This window comes from Lissotriton helveticus, chromosome 1_1 (genome assembly GCF_964261635.1).
Source record: "Lissotriton helveticus chromosome 1_1, aLisHel1.1, whole genome shotgun sequence".
NCBI classification, from domain to species: domain Eukaryota; kingdom Metazoa; phylum Chordata; class Amphibia; order Caudata; family Salamandridae; genus Lissotriton; species Lissotriton helveticus.
The window spans coordinates 480,718,852-480,743,387 of NC_136057.1; positions in this window are offsets into that span (position 1 = coordinate 480,718,852).

The following is a 24,536-nucleotide window of genomic DNA, read 5'->3' on the forward strand; positions in this document are numbered from 1 at the left end:
ATAATCAATGACACTGAATTAATCACTAACCTTGGGTTCCGGATACTGCTGCCTGACGTAAGGCGCTACTACTCCTTGTCTTGGCTAATAAACACTAAATAAATGCCATTACCTTACAATATTATGCAATCTTTGGTTCATAAAACATTCTTCAAAGGCTCTCGTCAAATTGTCCTGCCATGTTGGACGTTCTGTGTTCACTGTTGTCAGGCACTCATCTTGTCTTGGGACCATCTCCTGGTGTGTTGCCATCCTTGATTTGAGAGACTCATTGCTCACACCTACAGGGCACTGTTCTCCTGAACTGTCCTGGGCGGGCTGTATGCTTTTTATCATCGATGAGTGAAATTGTTGCATGCTCCTCACAACGATGCATGAGTGAACCTTCTGTAGGAATCCTCTTGCGGGGTATGAGCCTTTCCTTGATCCCTCTGCTCAATGACATCTCCCCTGTTTGGACAATCTCTTTTGAGAGCCTTCTCATCTCTGTTAGAGATCAGACTATCAGGGCGTTCCAAGTCTCATTTTGTAGATGCTCGCTGTTTTGTCCTCCCATTGATTTCCATATTATCTGTGAGCTCCACTGTATTGAAGCAGCTCTGTGAACACTTCTATGACTGAAAATAATTCGGATTTGCTTCCGGGGACATGTAGCCTCATTTCCCCTATTGTGAGTGTTACTCTCCATATCAACTAGCAACATGCTAGTTCCATCTCCGATTATTTTTTTTACAAAACAATAGTGATCCTTCCATACCCTGGAAGAGATGGAAGCAGGAAATCCAGACCAATATGGTGGTCATAGATGCCCATAGAAGGCCATCAGAGCACAGAAAGTACAATATGTTCCTTTGCTTTGGGTCCTAAGGACACAAAATCCTTTCCGCACTACCAAAAGTAGAGGCATAAGAAGATGAAAATGAGTATGATGAGTTCTAAGGAGCAATACTCAAGTTAGAAATACATTTTTAGCTCTCTATAAGCATAATTTTAGAACCATATAATTTCTATACCAGAAGACAAAAGGAAGTCAAGCCTTTCAATGAATTTCTAACTGCACTTAGGAGTTTATTTAAAATGTGTCAGTTCAGGAATACTACAGATGAGTTAATCAGGGACCAATTAATTGTTGTGCTACCTTAGCATCTGACTCGCCCTGGTCAGGAGCCTCATTTTCATTGATCATCTTATGTTTGGGCCATCTCGGGCAGGGCAGATTTACTCTGGCACAGCTCCAGCTGGCAAGTCACTTTTCCTTGGTGGTGGCCAGCATTTAGATTGCACTGCACTCTTGATGCTTTGCTCTCTGCTTGAGCCAAGTTGGCCACATCTCTCCTGGGTCCCAAAACTGCCTGGCCTTTGCTATAAATACTTTTCCAGTTTTTGTAAAGAGAGTAAACCAGTCAACCATTCTAATGCTCCAACATTTGACACCCCCTATATTGATCTTTGCTACTATAGCTTTAGCTCCTCTTAAGTTTGCTCATGGTGTCTTGAGAGCATGTTTCCAGTATATGTATGGGCTGATGCCAGAGTTGCCTTGAAAGGTGTAAGGTGAGGGCCGAAGTGAAGATTCAGCAGTCCCAAGTTCAAACAATGCTATGATATCTCGCACAATGATAACTTTGCCCGAATTCTTTCTAGTGCCTATAATGCAAATAAGTCCACCTGCCAGGTTAGAAAAAGGAAGTTCCAAGCTTTCTAGGCCTTGAGAATACCTTGAGTATATTATGTATTATAATCTTTTACTTAATCATATATTCTTCAAAGACTCTAGCCTGATTTCAAAACCGGGCCATTAATAGCATTTGATCTACTATCTTTATCATCCTCCTCAACACCTAAAATCCTTTTATAATTTAATTGAATCTTTATTGGTATTTGAAATGACAATAGGGAAACAGTCAACATAATCCTATTTGTATTCTTTTTTTAATTTTATCTAGCGCAAACTCGACCCGAAGGTATCAGATCGTTTTACATGAGCACCTGTTGCTTTACAGGCGGACACAATCATTTTGCATGGCATGGGAGATTAAGTGATTTGCCAAGAATCACAGGATGTTAAGCGTCCCTGCTGAGACTCGAACCCGGTTCCCCAGTTGCAAGGTTGACCACTCTAGCCATTAGGCCACATCCTCTTCTTCCCTTATGAAGAGTGCTGCTATCCCAGTTCTACATAAGGTCCTCCAGCACCCTGTTTACCTCAAATGTCCCTTGGAAGGAATAGCATTCTCTGCCTTCTTCTCACACCTACACGTCCCAGGGGGCCTCATCATTCAACACTAATCTGGAAACCTTTTAAAGGATTACATGTGCCTCGTTACAGTCTCCGTGCTCCTCTTTGCACGTCACTTGTGTGTCTTGCAACTTTTTTACTTTCCACGGTGTCAGATAAAATGCGAGTTAATGTTTGCTGGCAGGATGAGAGTTTTATGATCACGACTAATGGCTTAATCACAAGTCTGGCGGACCATGGACCCCCAGACTTATGGGGTCTCTGTGGTGGCAGTCTCCCGACTGCCCCATTACGATTAGGACAGTCGGACCGCCATTGCCCCGCCACAGCCACCAGGGAACTGTCATTCCCTGGCGGTGTTACAGCAGTCAGGAGGGATCAATATGCTTGGCGGGTCTGCTGTGGTCCTGCCAATCATATTAGGAGTGTCCTCTCTGCCATGGTTTTCTTGGCAGTTCCTTCTCCATGAAAACCCTGGCAGAGAGAAAGCAAAGGGTGCCTCTGCACCCTGGGGTGCACAGGGGAGGTGTGCTTACACACCAGTTCCTGCATGGTATGGACTTTACAGTCCGTGCCGTACAGGAACTGTTTTTGGCGCTCCCATTGCGGTGCCTATTTTCAGGGCACCGCCGTGGGAACATCATAAACAAAGCTTGCCAGACAAGAGGAAACTCCTAATCTGGTGATTGGTCTAACCACTGCTTTGGCAGTGCAGTGGATGGGTGGAGCCGGTGCCGCACAACGGAAGTTGTAATCAGGTCCTAAGTCACCCATACCGATTGTGGATTTTGTGTCTTGGCGTCCAATGCTTCAATGCTCATTTCTCCTCTTTTGGCTAGCCAGTGTCGTTTTCATCACCTTCAAATTCATGAGGAACAATGAAGGATTGCATCATTGATCTGGTGGCCCAAACATAAATGGCTAAGGACCCAGCCTGAGGTAGGATGCTGAGTCAGTCTATATTCCCACAGAAATGTATAGATCATCCATTCTATCATTCGTCCTGCTGCATGGGCAATCTAGATGGGCCAGAACGATGTTCTCCTGAAGCATTCAGTCGTTGGCCATTTAGGTGTGATTTTGATCCTTATTAAGGCAAGATTTTCAGGGAGGTCTTAGCTTTGAAACAGAGGTTAATTTTCAGTTCTCAAATATTTGATGATTCCATGGATGGCCATCACTTTCTCCAACTTTTGAATTAGTTATTTTTTCTGGAGACTCTAGCTCAAGTGGAGGAGTGTGGCTCAATGGTTAGAGCGGCAGACCCTGATGCAGAGTTCTGGCCAGGGACCAGGGTTCGATTCCTGCCTCGGCGGGGTCTTGGGCTCAATTTCCTCGGACCTGTTAATTCTTGCCTCGGTGCCTATTCTAATCACGGGCCCCATGCTGCAACTCTGGGCAATAGCTTGCTTAGCCTCCACACCGGCCCCAACAGCACTAAGGATGCCTGGCTTCACCCTGGGGGTGCCCAGGAGTGGACACTTCACAGGGAAAGCCAGGAGGGGTTCCCCAGCGGTATGAGTATCAGCGCCAGGAAGCTGAATAGGCGACACCGCAAGGTGACTGTCTGGTGACAGTGCGCTCTATAAGTACCATGACATTTACATTTATAAGTTATAAGGAGTTGTAATCAATAATCAGGAACAGGTGATGACCATTGCAGTAGTCCCAGAAAATTAATTTGCTCTTGTCCTTTGCTGCTGTGGAATCTCTTCAGTAATTATTAGAGCTGGAAGGTCAGGATCATTGAACACTTGGCAATGAAGGCATGCACCCACAGAGTTTTTGACAATATGATCCAGTCTTTTGAACCTGACGTTACAGCAAAGTCTACTTTTGGTGACCAACATGATGCAGCTGAATCGCTTTGATGGTCAGAGCTTTCGGGATCTCCTAATGGGTTCCCTTCAGAGAGACAAACTTCTGATGTCACAGCCAATTCATGACTGACATTATATAACCACAGCACAGCTTGTCAGGCTTCTCATATGCACATCAACAGATAGGAGTTACCAGTCTCTAATTTCTGCTGTATTTCTCTTGAATTGCAAGCTGTGGTGAATGAATGTCTTGCAGGTACATTGGCTGGGGGCAAGACCTTTGTTTTTTTTTATTTGTTTTTTTTTATAGCCATTAGTATAACAAAATACAAAATGGTAAGGTGCTGACAGAACGAGAAAAAAAGACAAACAGAAAAAAAGAGGGCATTTACACTCATGTTAAGAATATTCACATATTCTAAATTAGAACGTTACCCAAGTACAGCCTAAAGGAAAGAAAAAAGGTGGTCGAGTCATTTGGGAGAGAAACAGATAGGAGAGGAAAGACTACGAGGTTACGAGGAGAAACGTCATGTTACATAAGATACGATTATGTTACTAAATTAATCCCATTGGAAACTGGACCAGATCCTTCTAAATTTTAACCAAGAGCGGGGACCTCTAGCCTTTGCTAAAGCTGATCCCGACCCATACACCTGTCTGAGCAATGCCCAAACTTCATTGACATTTGGGCTGATAGGGTTTATCCAGGTTCTTGCAAAGCATAAACAGGCACATGCAATGATAATAGTGGCCCATGATCTCTCGTGGCTAGTAGCCTTGTGTTTAAACCCAAGAAAGATTTCCATTTTAGTGGGCTGGAGTGCACAGCCGAGGTGGCATGTAAGCACTGAAGAAACATCACTCCTGAACAAGTTTAGCCTTAGGTAATCTATGAACATGTGACTGTGCTGTTACAGTTTCAGATTGACGGAAGCTACTACTCAGTCTATAGTACCCAATGCCTCCTGTATTTCCTCTGCTGATATGTCAGTTTTAGGCATCCAGCTTAATTTCACTGTTATCTGCAAGCTATCGTCGCAAGCGACTGCTATAAATTTCTGATAACATACACTGATAGTGCCTCTACCAGAGCTTGCGTATATTCCTGACAGTATTTCCGACAAATATGGCATACTGACAACTTCTGTCCCTGTGAGAAATAATCACTTACTTGCAGATATTTAAAGAAGGAACTATGCGGGAGCCCAAACTCATCTTTTAGTGCAGCGAAAGAGCGAAACCCCTGACTCTCGTCAACATAAACCGTTGATGTCCTTACACTGCCCAACTCTTCCGATAAAGTCCTGGAATATATCGGGAAATGTTGGATTACCCCACAAGAACATGAATTGATGCAATGAGGGCACAGCGTATTCCTTACAGATGTCTTGCCAGAATCTTGTGAATTCTTTGACTACATTGAATCTAACCTGCTTGTAATACTTAGGGTCAGACGTTTTATAGAGTGTGAACCCGATGGATGGTCCACATGCTATTTGATAGGCCAGTGAGGTCAAACCAGCCTCAAGATTCTGCATCTGCCCGATGAATGTGGCCCAATAATAAAACTTAAAGTCTGGGGGCCCAATTCACAGAACTAACTTAAGACAAAATCCTAAATTTACTACCATTTTGGTATTCACAGACGGCACTTACTCATTTTGGTATTCACAGAAGGCACTTACTCATTTCGGTATTCACAGAAGGCACTTACTCATTTCGGTATTCACAGAAGGCACTTACTCATTTCGGTATTCACAGAAGTTAGGAGTCCTAAATTTAGGACACCTAAATGCCCTATGTGAATACCAAAAGTCTTAAAGTTAGGATTTTTCTCAGTTTAGGTGTAGTAAAGTTAAGACTCCTAACTTTAGGACTCCTAAATGCCTTCTGTGAATACCGAAAGTTAGGATTTTTCCCAGTTTGGGAGTCCTAACTTTACTACTCCTAAATTGAGAAAAATCCTAACTTTAAGACTTTCGGTATTCACAGAAGGCATATAGGAGTCCTAAAGTTAGGAGTCCTAACTTTACTACTCCTAAACTGAGAAAAATCCTACCTTTAAGACTTTTGGTATTCACAGAAGGCATTTAGGAGACCTAAAGTTAGGAGTCAATCAATCAATCAATCAGAGTACTTGTAAAGCGCGCTACTTACCCGTGAGGGTCTCAAGGCGCTGAGGGGAGGGGGTGCCGCTACTGTTCGAAGAGCCAGGTCTTGACAGGGGCGTAGCTACAGCTTCTGGCGCCCGGGGCTAGCGCTCAGATTGCCGCCCCCGATAAAGCAATTCATAGATGAGCAGACGAGTCCACTTCAGCTTTCGGTGCACTATACGAGAATATCATTCTCAAAAGCACAGAACAGTGTTCCGGAGAATTAGGCTGGGAAGAAGAGACTCACATAGACTTACACATGTTTTACTATGGGCAAGATGAGATAATGTAAAGCGGAGCAAGTATGGATGCCACATAGAGGGATTACCTCTTTTCTGAAGGAAATGGAACACACATGAGCTCCCATCTGCCTACAGTCACTGTAAAGGGAGTAACCCTCTAATCACATACACACGTTCAGAACTGTCCTGGAGAATTCGAAACTGATATACCCAAAACTTCTGGGGTATCTATATGGCAGAGATCAGCAAAAGGCTCCCTAAACAGAGTGTGTGCAAGGTGATGCTGAGATGGCATTAGAAGCAGGGAGGCTGAGGGTGAAGTTCAGCAGCTCTGATGCATGTAGGAGAGGATGTGATGACACTGGCTCCCACGACCATACATGGTGGGCATGCAATCTGACTAACTTATTCTGGAAAGAGTTTCTGTCCCATACAAATGATATCACCGATATTAGGTTACTGCTCGACTCATTAGTTGTGGTGCGGGGAGTTGGGGTGGAAGGGGGACATAATTGAGGAGCAGGAATGTATACTTACTCTCATCACTAACAAGTAAACTGTTCTCCCAACTAGTACTCACTAGCAGCCAGATTAACAATTGCCCTAAAGTGGAAGGCTCCTGATCCTTCATGTGTAGGCTTGTTGTAGTCTAAAGTTTAACACCAATTTATATTGGAAAAATGACAGTGACCATTCGAATCAGACAGTCACGAATATGTAATGGAAAAATTACAGTGGCAATTTCATGCTTTGACAAGACATGGATTCCCTTTCTCACATGTATTAAGACAGAACTCAGTCAAATATGCCCATCCTCGTTCAAAGATTGTGCTTGCCACGATTGGGGCCCTTTCCCCCAGCTGGTTATTTGGAGGGTTGGGAGAGTGGGCCTCATTCTTGACCCATCTTTAATGTAATTATTTTCTTGACATCAGGCCTTATAGTCCCATTGAGACAACTTCTTGAAAGGAGCAGTGCTGAATGTGCCATCATCAATAGCTATAAAAAAACCTCTTCATTCTGATGTTTAGATGCTTGATACATCATGTTATCTCACATTTTTCTCATGAGTGTAATCTGGAATGCTTTGCTCCTGGTAAAACTCTAAATAAAGATCCATAAAAAAGAATAGTAAAGCTTTACTTAACTTCTTACTGCAACAATCTAGTGGTAGTCGATATTCTGCATTCAATATTGTTGCAGATAAATATTGTGTTATTCGATATTATACACAAACAACTGTTATGCTCTTTATTGACTGAGCCCCATTAGTCTGCTAATCATTGTAGCCAAACAGGCCAGCTGTGAAGAACTCAAGTAAGCAACATGCTCCCAGAACAAAAGCCGAACAGTTATTGCAATAGTCTTGGGAAACTGTTAAATACTTTGGCTGCAAGTCTTGGAAAGTGTTTCATGGGAGGAAACAACCTCTTCTCCTCACTGTCATGCCTTTGATACTTTTTCAGTGATGATTGATGATGCCCTATTAGATTACTTCTGGCCCTTTTTGGTGTTGCCTAAGAAAGTGCACTTGTGCTGTCGTTTGTGAGAGTTATTGTATTAAACAAGGGGCTTGCCATTTGTTGGCTTGATTGTCACTGAATTTGATGTCTCGTAATTGGCCAGCGTATGCTGGCTTCACTTCCTCTTCATTTGTGTGGAGCATGGACAAAGTACTGATTGCTTCAGCTTCATTAATGAACTTCCGCTGTTTTCACTGTGCTTGGGGTACTATTTTGCTTTCTTCTTCCACTGTCCTCCTTGTCCAGATTGCTTTTCCCCTCCCTTCGCTTCTTGTCTGTGTTGCTTTTTCCCATCCCACCCCAGAACCTCCCATTGTCTGTGTTGCTGTTTCCCTGTTTTTCCCCCTCCTCCATCTTTATGTGTTGACCCTCCACGTCCGCCATAAGAAAAAAAATGCACTATTAGCCGTGTCATAGTGTTTTCTTTTTTACAGTCCTGTTTCCTGTTCCGTCTCACCTGCCCTACTGTTGTCCATGCTGCCCGTTATCTAACACCCCCTAGCCCCCATTATCGTTTTGCACGTTATTTCTGATCCTGTCTCCTGTCTGTGTTGCCTCCCCCCCCCCAATCTGTTATAAGAAAAAAAAGCGGTATGGAGTCATAGCACTTTTTTCTAATGTTTAGTCATGCAACTGTATCCAAACTGCTCTACCATGTATCCAGCCTGCTCTACCACATGGCTAAAAGACATTGGAAAAGCCAATGTCACTCCCATATCCAAGACATATTGGCTTTGCCAATGCTTGTGTTTTACAGTACTCGAAGAAGCGTTAAAATAATTTGTTGTTAGAGCATCACACTTTTTACATTGTTTGCAAAACGTGGCGAAAACCAGCTCATAAACACCAAGCTCATGGTTCGAGGTCGCCACATATTGTGGCCAGGATGACATGGTCAGCGACTGGCTGCCGCCCCCCCCCCAATCCGGCACCCAACACCCAGAAACATGAACATGAGGCTTCTTTATCTTTGGAAGGCGGGGGCTAGTCCCCCGGCCGTATTTATTAAGATATGAAATTAAAAAAGGTTTTAATTGCATGATCTACAATGTATACAAAAATCAGCAGGACATTAGATTACAATATCATCAACAAGTTTGAGAGGCTAACCTTAACAAAAAATTCTAATACATGTTGTTTCCTAACCGAATCTAACATCCTCATCTTGATTTCTGTACATTTCTGGCCATATGGCAAGGTCGCTAACCGGTGTCAGGTCCTACAAGCTGCGCCTCACCTAGAGCTGTGCGCATGCGCAGTCATGCTCCGGTAATCGCCCGGTCTACGCCGTGAACTCCATTTACCCACTAAAGGAGGGCCCTTACTCTGCGCCATCCGGTGACGTCATGAGTATGCGCGCGCGGGGTGGCTACCAGCCTAAGGAAAGCGTGACTACTCCTGACCCGCGCTCCTTTGAAGCATCAATTACCTTGCCCCTGGAGTTCTAGGAGTGGCCAATGGCCCCTCCCCCTGGGCGGGAACCTCCATAGGATGATGCCCGCCCCCTCAGACCTTAAAATATGTGCTCACCGGTCATGACCTTACCGCATGCCCCATACCTAATAAATACGACGACCTATGGAAAAAATTCTAAAGGACAGCTACACTGGCTAATTAATAACACGCATCAACGTAAAGCTACAAAGGGAAAAAAGGCCTAGACACAATTGGCATCAAAGCACTTTACACACAGTTCGCTACAAAGGGAAAGAATTCCTAAACAAAATTACATCATCAAAATACACAGTCCAGATAAAGTTTGATTACGCATGTAAGACATGTTAACAGTACGCTAGCAGAATGACGCTCAAACCAGACTTAGTGAAGCAACAACATTTTTTGGTTCCAGGGATGGTGGGTGGGAAAACAAAGAAGCCCCGAGCGTGGGGCACACCGTGCTGTGGGGGAGCGTCCAGGGACAAGGGGGTCTCCCGGGCGCTCCCCGCCTCTTTATTCCCGAGGGGCCAGGCGGAGTAGCGATGCCCCTCCGCCCCGCCCCCCCAGTAGCCCGCCCCCCCTAACCCGGACATCCTCCACTGGTATCCGGGTCAGGGAGGCCGCCAGCCAATCGGTGGTGGGTCGCGCCCAAGGGCCCGCCCCCACCACCGAGAGGCACACAGAGGGGAAGGGGGGAAGCGGTCGCCGCGCCGCCATGCGTGCGGGGGGGCCGAGGGCCCCCCCTTTTCACATGGTCAGCGACTGGCTGCCGCCCCCCCCCAATCCGGCACCCAACACCCAGAAACATGAACATGAGGCTTCTTTATCTTTGGAAGGCGGGGGCTAGTCCCCCGGCCGTATTTATTAAGATATGAAATTAAAAAAGGTTTTAATTGCATGATCTACAATGTATACAAAAATCAGCAGGACATTAGATTACAATATCATCAACAAGTTTGAGAGGCTAACCTTAACAAAAAATTCTAATACATGTTGTTTCCTAACCGAATCTAACATCCTCATCTTGATTTCTGTACATTTCTGGCCATATGGCAAGGTCGCTAACCGGTGTCAGGTCCTACAAGCTGCGCCTCACCTAGAGCTGTGCGCATGCGCAGTCATGCTCCGGTAATCGCCCGGTCTACGCCGTGAACTCCATTTACCCACTAAAGGAGGGCCCTTACTCTGCGCCATCCGGTGACGTCATGAGTATGCGCGCGCGGGGTGGCTACCAGCCTAAGGAAAGCGTGACTACTCCTGACCCGCGCTCCTTTGAAGCATCAATTACCTTGCCCCTGGAGTTCTAGGAGTGGCCAATGGCCCCTCCCCCTGGGCGGGAACCTCCATAGGATGATGCCCGCCCCCTCAGACCTTAAAATATATGCTCACCGGTCATGACCTTACCGCCACAGGCCAGCATTTTTAACTGACGATCTGGCCTCCCCCTGCCTTGACCTACCCTAGAAAGTTCTCATTTTAGCAAAACCCTCCAACCAGGCCCTGACATTATCAGACCACAGGACCTTTCCTTCCTTCGTCAAATGGACTCCCCTCACCAGGTAGAATTATGCACCCCAAATACACCCATGTTGGATCGTCTGCAACCGGGGGGGGCTTGAAATAATTTGTCCAACTGTGTGTTGACCCTCTTTACCGAGTGATTCAACGCCCTGACCGAGTCCGCCCCTCGCCCCTGCCACCGCGCGATAAGTTGAGACCCTACTACTGTGCCACCCGGGCAAGTCCTGGAGACCCACCCGCAGTGGAGATGAACTCATCAATGAGTATTCGCCTCCCAAGTTTGGCCAAGTCATTCCCCCCTAGGTGAAGTATCACCACTGACGGGGGGTCGGGCTGCTGAGCTAAGAGTCCCTGAAAGAAGTTCCTGAACTGACCAAGGCACAGACCCCCAAACCAGATCTTCCCTGTCCCGCGTCCAGCCTGTTGCTTGTGCTGGGACGTTGTAGCTCCTCCACTTCTGGTGATGAGTTCCTCCCCTGCGTCACAGGTTTGAGAAACTGCAAGAACCAGGAAAAGACCAAGAAAACCTGGGTGACAATTCCCACTTCCACCTTAGGGAATGGGTAGCACTTACACCTGCCAGCACTACTTGGGCCCTTGGGTGTCCTCTTTCTCGACGTATGCTTCCCTTTTGACGTCCACCCGCTGCTGATGTTGCGGTGTGGAGCACCCCTCAGATATCCGCCATGGACCCAGCCGTGACTGACGTAAGCATCCCTTGGGCTGTCCACCTGTTGCAGCTGTTGTGATGTGGAGCACTCCAGGTATCCACCATGGACCCGGTCATACATAAATGGAAAAGATAAACACAACCATTAGTGTTTCTGGCGATAACTGCTGGACACGTGCTAGTCTTACATTACCATCACTTGCTAAGTTTTAGATAAGATTAGCGCCAGATGACTACTCATTAACACTTCGACAGTAAATGTTAAGCATAGCCTCAGTTTGTGTCCCATGTATTGTGATTGAATTAGTGTTACGGAGAGTGCCCTGTAGAATGACCTTTAGTAGGAATAATATCCCGTGTGCATTACAGTGACCCAGTAGCAGTGCCACAATATCCCGTGTGCTGTACAGTGACCCAGTGGCAGTGCCACGGCACATTTATGGCTACTAAAAATTCTGCTGTAGACCAGGACATCACCTCCTATTCCTGGTTTTCCACCCACGTCTTTAGGCCATAGGGTCTAGGTTTGAAAAGGCCAGTCTGTTTGCTAGTGCAGCATCTAGGTCGTTAAGCATAGGATCAGCACCGCCCTAACCATGCTAGGCTGTAAAAATTGGCTTCCTATTTTCACATTCATTGTTACTACAAGAAAGTTCTGCTGCAGGCGAGGACATCGCCTCTTAATCCTGGTTTTCTACCCACGTCTTTATGCATAGGATCTATGTGTGAAAACAAGACAGTCTACTTAACAGTGCAGCATCAAAGCCTTTAGCTAAAAGGATTAGCACAGCCCTAACTATGCCAGGCTGTAAGCTGGCCCAAGGGCCTTTTTCGCTCGCCACTTTGGCTTCTGGTAAATATCATCCTAGCCAACCGGACATGATCACACGCATCCCCAGAACTATGTGATGCCGCAACTAGGCTCTTGGGCACCTTTTAGGTGTGACATCAGGGTGTGTAGGATTATCAGGACCCCAAGTAGTCTTTTTACAGGCTCTAGGCCCTGTCTCTATGCCATTCGTGGTTCCCCTACCACTTTATTATTATATGGCTTTGGTACACCCCTAGAGCCTAACGTATATGGTGCTAAATTACTGCGTGCTATATATGTTTACAGACTGTAATTATTCACCTCTAATCTCATCATAGGCTCAACGTATATCGTGTCAATTTACTTGTGTGTTATAAGTTTACTGACTGTAATTTCTTGCCTTTAGCCTCGTAAAGGAACCAAAGGGATGTGTTTAGAACAAATACATATATTTGCTATACACCTGTTCTCTTTTCATTTACTCATTCATGAGATTATAGACTGGTAAAACAAGCTGCTCTACATTCCTTCAAGACTTAGCCTGAAGGCTGCACGCAATACAGCTACCACTAGGATAGCTTACTAATAAGGTGGATTTTAACCGATCATCAATGAAGGGTCGTTTGGACTGGTGCAATGTCCCCCCTAGAATAGTGAACAGCACCTCAGATGTTGATTACCTTCACAATGGAATAAGTCCCTTGTTTGGCTTTCTGCCTTGGCTTGCACAGGAATGTGGGACCTGGGAAACTGGCTTTCACAGTCTCGTCAAGCCCTACCCTTAGATGTGCGTTACTCCCCAGGAGGACCCCAAGAGAAGGGGGTATACCCTATTCGTGAATGGTTCCATGATTGTTCTAACTATCACCTCAGCAGACACCAATGATAGTAATTCTAGAGTGTCAAAATTTGACTTATGTCAATGGCTGTTCCTTGCGTAATATACATAAGCAGCAACCATGGCTTGGATAAAATATTGCAAGTGCCTGGAGGACATCAATAAAGAAGCCCAGGAATGAACACAAAAAAGGCATATGTAGCCCGGGCATCACGGCGATTAAGGAATGTGTTTAGCGCCCGCACCCGGGTGCTCTAAGGAAACTTGTAATCACAGTGCCAAAGTTACAAACATGGTACACAATGAAACAGCACCATGCCGTAATACAACACGTTTAACCACTGCAGAAAAGTGGTAACACGGAGCAAACTAAAGCACCGGCCTCGCTCACTGTTTTGCACTGAAACTCCTGGCCGGTGCGTGCAGCGGCTTGGCCCACAAAGGTAAAACTACCACCATTACCGTGCACTATTCCCAACTCTGGACTGTCACAGTCCGTGTGTGCCCCCTACGCATGTGCATCTATGCTCTGTTTACCCCAAACGTGTCACTGTATTTTGAGCGTGTGTACCATATTCACCCATGTGATAGTGCAGATCCCTACATTTCTGTTTGTACGTCCTTGTAAACAGCTCTGAATTCCATGGCACTCCTTCTGCACACTCATCCTCCGTAGGTGTACGCTACATACGCAGACAAGTCAGTAATCCAGCGCAATGTGTCTGGATACCTACAGATGTACGACTAATTCTATCCTATTGTATTCTATGCGCTTTTATAAAGCGCTGATTTTACCCGAAGGTGTCAGAGCACTTGTAACATAGGACCCGTTACATGAGTAAACTATTGTAGGAATAGAGCAAACAAAGTGTAGCATGAACCGACTGGCCAAGCAAAGTCAACCAGTCTGACCAATGTTGATGACTCACGAACTTCCTGGCGAACAATAGCAGGCCAGATAATCACACAACACATGCGAAAAGAACACCATTTCAAACCCAGCACGCACATGATGTACTCCCTGCCAAGCAGAATTAAACCCAATGCGACCAATTTACAAAGAACAAAACGGATTTTTGAAAATGTCCCAAGCACCAAACATTTGCAAGTGCGCTCTGCTATGCTATATTAATGCATCATACGCTCGCTGTGCAGGGGAATCCTTCAGCACGTTCAGAAACAGTCCACTGCTAAACATGCATCCCATACATACGCATTGGCGAAATCCTTGAAATACCTGCACAGCCACTTATAAAGCTGTAACCCCAATATGCATTGATAACAGTGCCCTGCCTCCATATCTATGCAAAATGTCCTATGGAGCAGACGGGTAGTTCATGAATCTCGCAAAAGGCAGTGCAAACTGCGCTGCGTTTAAAAGTCATCCTTCCCCCCCATGAAGTCGCTGACCCAAAAGAGAAATCTTTGTAAAGGGTTGAGACAAAGTCCCTCTATGTATGTATTTTTTTTAATTTTTTTTTATGACTCTAATTACAGGAACCAGACAGACAGCTACTCCTGTCAGGGCAGACCTAAAAAGTAGTTTAATTCACACGCAGCTACATACTGCACAAAATAAATACGAAATTACAGCTGCCAAAAAACACCGCCTCTAAGAGAGCTTAACACTGATTCCCATACTGCAAATCTTTTTGAAACCCTGGGTTTGTGGCGTGGTTAACCATCCCCTTTGTATACTATGACAATATGTGAGAAATACCTGCCTACAAACTTTAACTAAGTGTAATAACAATACACCCTTAAAGGCCTATTTGCCATCTTGCATATGCTTTTCATACTAAATAAGACAGGCCTATTTCCATTGTTGTAACTTTTCATAATAAATAGATGAGATCTATGGCATTTCACATAACTTTTCCCAGTGAACCAATTAGGCCAATTGCCTATATTATTAGCTTAAACCTACTCAGATCTACGGTATTTGAGCATGCGCTTTTCCATACGGCAAAAAAACAGCAATGCATGCGCTCTTGATCATCAGAAGCATTTGCTTTTGCATTTTCAATTGCTTGCTGCAAGGTAAGTTGCATCCCGTCTTCAGTACAGGCAAGAAAACTACCTCTCCCATTCAAAACACATTGGCCCGATTACAAAAGACATAGTTATCTGTACCTGTTGAACTCCCTAAGAAATGGCTGCGCGTTAACTCCGAGTTGTAATTCGCAACCGTTCACTGGAGTATGCCATATACATTTTTAAGGTGTTAGCAATATCGAATTGCTCACACAATGCCATTCCTTAGTGGGAAAAGCCAACCCCAATGTGCAGTTGCACTTACTTTGTTTTCATCACGGGGCAAATATTTTCCTCATGGAAACACACGTTACCCTCTACCTTTCCAAGTTTGGAAACATTCAGTTCCTCTTGCCTCTCTGCAAGGGGATTTATTCAAGCCGTCTACAGGTGCAACTCTGCTCTCAGGGTACGAAAGAGTCAGAAAGGAGTTTGCAAATGCTCATAAACACACGAAGTTGTGGGTGTTACCAAACTCACATTGCAAATCATGCCTTCATCCAACTGCCCCCCACACCCCACTTTCAACTAACGAAGCGCTGGATGTCTCCGTCCGCTCAGTATTAACACTCCACCTACCTGTTTGTTCATTTACTGTGTTCGGCTCTTCCGTCTATCATTTTTTTAACGCGCGCGAGGCACATATCATCTCACTTTAGTATCAGCAGAGCGATATCTGAGCGAAGCAAAGAGCTTAACAAGCAGTATGCCGGGTACACTAAATTGCCTCGATCTTCCGAACGGCTGCCTACTGAGCGATTACGCAGAAGAGGTGCCTCCTTAACATTCACAACCCAGAGCCTTCCTGCCCCGCAATGGAAACACCGCAATTTAACATCGCATGGCTGCTTGCCCATACTTAACTTGCGCCAAGGTACACTCCGCCACGACCCATCATCCAATCCGGATCCTCTCTCGGGCAGAAAACAGGCCCCCCCGGTCCTTCTGTTCCACGTGGAGCGCCCGATTGTCCCGTCCCACGCAGAGCACCGCAGTCCGCGCCGACTCCCTGTCCATATCCGACCATGGACATCACCTGCAGAGGGAGAGCGACAAGAAAGGAGAGCGACAGATCCTCTACGTGAACCCCTCGCCAAACTGCTCCTGTTGACGGATGATTCTCTTCCCAGAGCTGATCCCACACTGGAAAAGGTGACCTGGAAGAAAAAACAAACGAAGATTACAAAACAAAGAAGCCCCGAGCGCGGGGCACACCGTGCTGTGGGGGAGCGTCCAGGGACAAGGGGGTCTCCCGGGCGACCCTCCGCCCCGCCCCTCCAGTAGCCCGCCCCCCCTAACCCGGACATCCTCCACTGGTATCCGGGTCAGGGAGGCCGCCGGCCAATCGGTGGTGTGTCGCGCCCAAGGGCCCGCCCCCACCACCGAGAGGCACACAGAGGGGAAGGGGGGAAGCGGTCGCCGCGCCACCATGCGTGCGGGGGGGCCGAGGGCCCCCCCTTTTCATTCAGTCCGGTGTTCCTTCACAACAGCAAATATAGATAAATAATCACGTCCTTATTCTGTGTTTGAGGAATGTGGGTTAACCGGTTATGAAACCTTGCCACCTAGAGAAAGTGTTGTAGTGTGATTAAGTAACATTTCCTGTTTCCTGTGAAGAGCCGTTTCGAGAGAAAGAAGTAAAGATGCCATCGATGAGCAGCCTCCATTTACAGACCTACGCCCTGGTGACTTCCTACCTAGCACATCACTGGTTCCACTGGCTTTCCATCGGGGATGAGCTTTGTAAACAAAAATGCCATCAAACACCTAACATGGGTGGCGCCCATGGCCGTAGCCGGGAAGGGGGGCTGGGGCAAAAGGACGGCGAGTAGCGGGGTGGTGGATTGGCAGAGTTTACGTTTAGTTTATTTATTTTATTTATTTCTGCATTTTTATATAGCGCGGACTTTACCCGAAGGCGTCAGAGCGCTTCACAATAGGAACAGAACTGATACATGAGGAGAAAATTACAAGTGAACAAATTACAAGAGCAGACGTTAAGTTACATGAGGTAAAAGTGACAATTGTGAGCAAACAAAATACATGAGGTAGCAAACAGTGCATTACAGGAGGAAAAAGTGACAAGTGTGCAGTTTACAAGAGAAAACAAAGTACAATTAGAGGTATAATACTGCAATATATGCTAGACACTCAGGCACAAGAACAAATGTTATGTATGATCATTTCGGCAAGTGGGTTGCTGTATAAAAATTCATATGAAATTAATTTTCGCCTTACCTTAATTTGGCCGTCAGAGTCGACTCGAGGCGGGGCCACAGCAGCACAGGTGGCAGGCCAGGCCCAGTGCATGCAAGCACCAACAGTCCACTCAAGAGAGCGCACTGCGCATGCACTGATGTGCTCGACAGACGGTGCATGGCACTGCTACAGTGCGGGGGCTGACCAAGCATGATACCCAGGGCCGTCATTGGTAGCGCTTTCGCACGCTACAGGATTGACGGCCCTGGCTGGGACCCACATAACGCTGGCGCTGTGGTGCAGTGTTTGTCTGCAAGCAAGTGTGCTTGCACTTACAGATACACTGCCGCCTCCAAAATGGTGCCGCCTGGGGCGGACCGCCCCCTCCAGCCCCCCCCCCCTAGCTACGCCACTGGGTCTTGAGGAGTCTTCTGAAGGCGAGTAGGTCTTGGGTCTGCCATAGGTGGGTAGGGAGGGTGCTCCAGGTCTTGGCGGTGAGGTAGGAGAAGGATCGGCCGCTGAAGGTTCTTCGTTGGATGCAGGGGACAGCGGAGAGGGTGAGGCTGGTGGAGCTGAGCTGGCGGGTGGGGGTGTAGAAGCTGAGTCTGCTTTTCAGGTAGGCTGGTCCGGCATTGTGGAGTGCTTTGTGTGCGTGGGTGAGGAGCTTGAAGGTGATCCTTTTGTCGACGGGGCTGCCAGTGTAGGTCTCTCAGGTGGGGGGTGATGTGGCTGCGGCGGGGGACGTTGACGATCAGTCGGGCGGAGGCGTTTTGGATGCGTTGTAGTCATCGTAGGTATTTGGCTGGGATTCCTGCATAGAGTGCATTGCTGTAGTCAAGTCTGCTGCTGGCGAGGGCCTGTGTCACCGTTCTTCTTGTTTCGGTCGGAATCCACTTGTAGATCCTGCGGAGCATGCGTAGGGTGTCGTAGCAGGAGGAGGAGACAGCGTTGACCTGTTTAGACATGGAGAGGGAGGAGTCGAGGATGAATCCTAGGTTGCGTGCATGGTCAGTGGGTGTCGGTGCTGTTCCCTGTGTGGTCGGCCACCAGGAGTCGTCCCAGGCTGAGGGGGTGTGGTCCGAGGATGAGTACCTCCGTCTTGTCCGAGCTGTTCCTCATCCAGTCGGCGACGGCCTTCATTCCCTCGTGGAGGTTGGTTTTGGTAGTGTGCGGGTCCTTGGTGAGGGAGAGGATGAGCTGGGTGTCGTCGGCGTAGGAGATGATGTTGAGGTCGTGTTGGCGGGCCACTTGTGCGAGGGGGCCATGTAGACGTTGAACAGCGTCGGGCGGAGGGATGAGCCTTGGGGGACGCCGCAGATGATGTTGGTGGCCTCGGATCGGAAGGGCGGGAGGCGGGTCTCTGGGTTCTGCCGGAGAGACTGGACGTGGTCCAGTCAAGGGCCTTCTCTTGGATTCCGGCTTCTAGGAGGCGTGTCTTTAGAGTGCGATGGCAGACCGCGTCGAAGGCGACTGACAGGTCAAGGAGGATGAGGGCTAATGTTTCGCCGTTGTCTAGTTGGTGCCTGATGTCGTCCATGGCGGCGATGAGGGCTGTCTCGGTGCTGTGGTTTCGTCTGAACCCGGACTGGGACGGGTCCAAGATGTTGTTGTCTTCCAGGTGGCGGGCCAGTTGCATGTTGACGGTTTTCGGCGTGTTTCCAGCTTTCCAGGAATGTCGCTGTTTCGAAGGAGATGTTGATGACCTTCCGTAGTTGGGGTGCGATGGCGTCTGCTTTGTTGAGTACGTGGTGTGGGCATGGGTCTGACGGAGAGCCTAAGTGGATGGAGTTCATGGCCCTGCGTGTCTCGTCGTTTTCGACGTTGGACCAGGAGGTCAGGCGGTTGGCGCTGGTAGTGTTCAGAGGGGAGGTGGGGTCTGGCATAGTCGTGGCGGTCATGGTGTTGAAGCTATCATGAATGTCAGTGATCTTGCGGTGGAAGAAGATGGCTAGTGAGTTTCACAGTTCTTGTAAGGGCGGTATGTCGTTGGTGTTGGCACTGGGGTTGGAGAGTTCCTTTACGATGCTGAAGAGCTCTTCGCTGTCGTGTGCGTTGTTATCCAAGCGGTCTTTGAAGGAGGATCTTTTGGCTAATCTGATGAGGTGGTGATGTCTGTGGGTTGCGCCCTTGTGGGCTGCGTGGTTGTCCGGTGTGCGTTCGTGGAGCCATATCTTCTCCAGTTTCCGGCATGCACGTTTGGAGGTCTGCAGCTCGTCAGTGAACCAGGTGGCTCTCTTGCTGGCGTGGTTGTTGGAGGGTTTCTTGAGTGGGGCGAGAGTGTTGGCACAGTCGTCGATCCAATGTCTGAGGTTGCGAGCTGCGGTGTCTGAGTTGGTGGGGTGGGTGGGTGCGTTTTGGGCTAGGGTGGTGATCAGCTGGTCTTCGGTGACTTTGCTCCAGCAGCGGCGAGGTAGCTGTTGGGTGCGGTGGTGCGTGGTTGGTTTATTGAATGTGAAATGGATGAAGCGGTGGTCGGTCCAGTGGAGTTCAGTGGTCTGGTCGAAGGCGACGTGGGTGCCTGTGGAGAAGACGGGTTCCAGCGTGTGGCCAGCGGAATGGGTGGGTGTGGTGATGAGTTGTCTGAGACCGAGGTTGGCGAGGTTGTCAATCAGGGTAGGGGAGTTGGCGTAGTTGTTGTTCTCAAGGTGGCAATTCAGGTCCCCGAGGAGGATGTAGTCCGTGGAGGCGAGTGTGTGGGTGCTGGAGAGGTCGACGATGGAGTCGCAGAATTGAGCTCAGGGTCCGGGGGTCTGTAGATGCGTGTTCCTCTGAGGGTGGTATTGGAGTCGGTGTGGATCGGAAGTGCAGGTGCTCGGCGGTGTTGAGGGTGTCGTCTGCGTGGGTGGCGACCTTTAGGGTGGACTTGTGGACGATGGCTATTCCTCTTCCGGTTCCGTTGGCGCAATCTCTGCGGGTGATCTTGTAGCCGTCCGGGATGGCTATGGCGACGTCGGGCGCCAAGGAATCTTTCCACCAGGTCTCGGTCAGGAAGGCCACGTCTGGGGCGGAGGTGTCGAGCAGATTCCAGAGCTCGACGGCGTGTTTGCGTGCGAAGCGGGTGTTGAGGAGTATGCAGCGGAGGTGGTTGGGTCCAGGTGTGGCAGGAGAAAGGTCAATGAGTCCGTTTCGGGGCGGCTTGGAAGCAGGTGTGGTTTCGGCCGGCGTTTAGTGCATGGAGGGTGCTGGTTTCGTAACGGAGTTTGGTGTTGTGGCGTTCGCAGGGTCCAGGGGTTCTGGCGCTGGGCGCGGTCCAGGCGCGGACAGGCGCAGACGGGCTTGCCTTTGGTGCGCCTTCGGCGCCCCAGCAGCGAACCCACTGTGCGCGGCCGCTGCGTGGCCTCCATAAGAGGGGGATAGGGAGAGAGGAGCAGCTGGGAGGCGGGAGCGGGGTGGCCAATGGGGAGCAGGGGGGTGGGGCCGCAGGGACGCAGCGGCGGGAAGGAGCGGGAAACGGCGCCAAAACCGGCAGGGAGTAGGCCCGAGGCAGATGACGGCCGTGTGGTGCGTGGGGAGCAACCTGCCTGCAAGCAGGGTCTCCTAATCTGGGAAAAATCATAACTTTAAGACTTTCGGTATTCACAGAAGGCATTTAGGAGTCCTAAAGTTAGGACTCCTAACTTCTGTGAATACCGAAATGAGTAAGTGCCTTCTGTGAATACAAAAATGGTAGTATGTTTAGGATTTTGTCTTAAGTTAGTTCTGTGAATCGGGCCCTGGGAACTTAAATCCTCCCTGTTTATAAGACAATTTGAGACTGAAGGCCCTCCTAGGATGTATATACCCCCTGATTAATCTACCTATAGTGCTTTACAAATGCTTAAAGAAAGACCATGGAACCAGCAGAGGGATTGAACGGTATAGGTATAAAAACTTAGATAGTATGTTCATTTTGATTATGTTACACCTACTGAATATGCTGAGGGAAACCTGATGCCAAATACGCAATTTAGCCGAGACTGCTTTAAGAAGTGGCTGGTAATTCAGGATAACACTGTCCTCTACCTGGCTGCTGAGACAGATACCTAAATATGTAGCCATTTTTGTAGCCCCTAAGGATATTGGCATGGTGTCAGGTTGGTAATTTAGGATTTTCTGGGTTTCGGCCAGGTTTAACTTGTATCCTGAAAAGGAGCCAAAAATCTCAGCCTCTCGTGCAATACAGGCTACAGCACCGACAGGGTCGTCAGAAAAGCAACAATGTAATCTGTGTATGCAGTGAGCTTAAGTTCAATACCATTGAGACACACTGGATTGATCCCCACATTCTTCAGCAAACGTCTTATAAAAGACTCAATATAAAGGGCAAACAGTAAAGGAGAAAGTAGACAGCCCTGACGTGTGCCCCTCTGAACAGCAAAACATGCTGATGAAATGCCGTTCAGCTTGATTGTTGCTACTGCGTTCTTATAAATTTTCTGTACCAAAGAGATGAACCAGGAGCCAACACAAGTGTTGACATAGTACGCCAAAGTGCTTCCCAGGCTACTCTGTCAAAGGCCTTCTCAGTGTCTAACATGATCATCTTGATATGTTTATTTAATTTGCCAGATACTTCAAAAGCTGCGATAGCCGTATTGATATGAGCCACGGTGTCTCTACTGAGAACTAACCCATGCTGTTGATCAGAGACTAACTAGTGGATAAGGGGGTCCAGACCGGTAGCCAGGATTTTAGAAAAGATTTTGGCGTCAGAGTTAATCAGAGATATTGGGAAGTACAAGCTTCTGTCCTCAGGTGGTTTTCCCTTCTTGGGAAATATGACTATATTAGTCACTCTCCAGGATACGGTGGCATCCCCCGTTGGAGATGCAGGTTATTAGTTCTATGAAAACGAGTACCAGGATGTCCCTGAAGGTTTTATAAAACTAGAGTAAGATAGTATCATCGCCCACTGCCTTGCCAGAGGGCAGAGACACGATTGCATACTCCACCTAAGTTAACTCTATGTCTCTTTGCAATAGTACCAACTCTGCGTTATCAAGCAGCGGTAGGTGGCTCTCTTGTAGGCATTCTAAGGGAGTGCAGTTATTATGAGAGAGTGATTCACTATACAGTTTGGCGTAGAATAATCTGAGCTGTTCCACTATTTTCTGTGGTCTAGAATAGATCTAACTATCCTTTCCTCTAATACATTTGATACTAGATCTAGCCTTCTTATCTGAGATCTGTATAGCCAAAAGCCAGTCAACCCTCTTCCCATATTCATACGGCAGTGTTTTGTACTTGTGGTAGTTAGGGGCTACCTTCTCTGTTAGCCTTCTATTGAACTTAGACCATGCTTCTAAGAACAGCAAGAATATTGACTGCTCCGCAGGGTTCCTTGTAGAATCGCTTTTGCATGTTGCCGTTCCAGATCTAAGTAGTCAAGACAACCCTGTTCTGTCTCTTGAATTGTGCAGCGATTCTGAGCCAAAATAAACTGAAGAGTAGCACCCCTTATGGTGACTTCCATACAGTGTCATACCACCGAAATGGAGACAGTGCCCATGTTATTTCTTAAATACTTCCCAAATACTACTCTAATATGCACATGATGCTCTGCGTTGCTAAGTGGGTGTCGGGGAAATTAAAAAGCCCGATAAGCCTCTCTAGCCCCCAGCTGCTTCTGTAGTGTTAAAATCATGGGATTGTGGTTGGATGTGATTTTAGGGAAAGACCTCTATATGTGTATTTTGTAGTAGGGACCTCCTAATAAAAATCATATCAATACATGAGTACTGCTTATGTAGGGATGAGTAAAACGTCCTCCAAGCATTGTCTAACTGATGGATACGCAATAATTCAAATATAGCTACTCAGGTCCTGACCATTCTAGCCCGCATTTTTCTATTAGTGGTATCGACTTTGTTGCCCATAATACAATTGAAATCATCCATAACTATCAGATTCCCATCCCACCTCAATAGTTCAGAACTTAAATGATTGAGTATGTCGGGGGTATCAAAATTAGGGCCATACACTACACAGATTGTGATTTTATGTCCTGAAATCAACAACTGAGCTAACGCCCATCTCCCTTTAGAGTCAGCTAGAGTGAGCAGAACAGTAGCTGTTACGTTTCTGGATTTCAATATAGCAACCTCCTGCATGAAGCCTGTCTGTGAGGTACATGTTAAAACATCAAACCCCAATTGCTTCAACACAGTTCTTTCTCTATAAGCTAAATGAGTCTTCGTTAGGCCCAATATTTGTGGCCTAAATACCCGAAGTTTCTCACAGCTTTCTAGCATGCTTCAACCCCGCAACATTCCAAAACATGAACTTCAAGTCAAACATTGCATGAACTAGATTCAACCATCTCCCCCTTAACTCTTTCCTCATCCCAAATTCCATTTAAGTGTGAACTTCCAAATATTAAATGGCTACCTAGCCCCCTCCCTATCCCACCGGCCCCACTAGCCCAACCTGCCCCAACCCTCTGACAAAATGACAGAGAGCTGCTCTCCAGGAATACCAACCCCGACCGAACCCAGCTAAACCCACCCCCCTGTGCCTACAGAAAGGAATCATCCCATTCCCCAACTGTCGGTGACAGACAGCTTGAAGAGAGGAACCTCCCTAGCCCCCCATTGCTCATAACCCCACCCTCCCCAAACCACCCCCTCCTTATGCAACAAATATCTCAGAGAAAAGAGAGAGAGGAGTTCCCATAAGACCTCTATGCCCCCTTGTATATTTGTCCCTCATTTTTGTGTGCACTAAGTGGAGTCAGACTGCCATCTTAGGAGAGCTTGCTTAGCATCAATCTCTGTATAAAAGAAGTGTGGCCGTGTGTCTTTGAAAATCTTGAGCTGGGCTGGCTCCTGCAAGAAGAATTGTGATCAAACTGTCTTAAAGGGATCGATTAACTGGCGAAGCCTGCACCGCTTGTCCATTGTGGATTTGCAAAGATCCGACCTTACGGATATAGAGATCATGGCTAGTTTAACAGGAGTGGAAGGACAAGCTTGAAAGTAGATTGCTCGTCGGAGCAAAAATTTGCCTAGAAATACCAGTGTTGGGGGAGGATGAGATGATTTAGCTTAGTTCCCTTGTAAGATATAGGA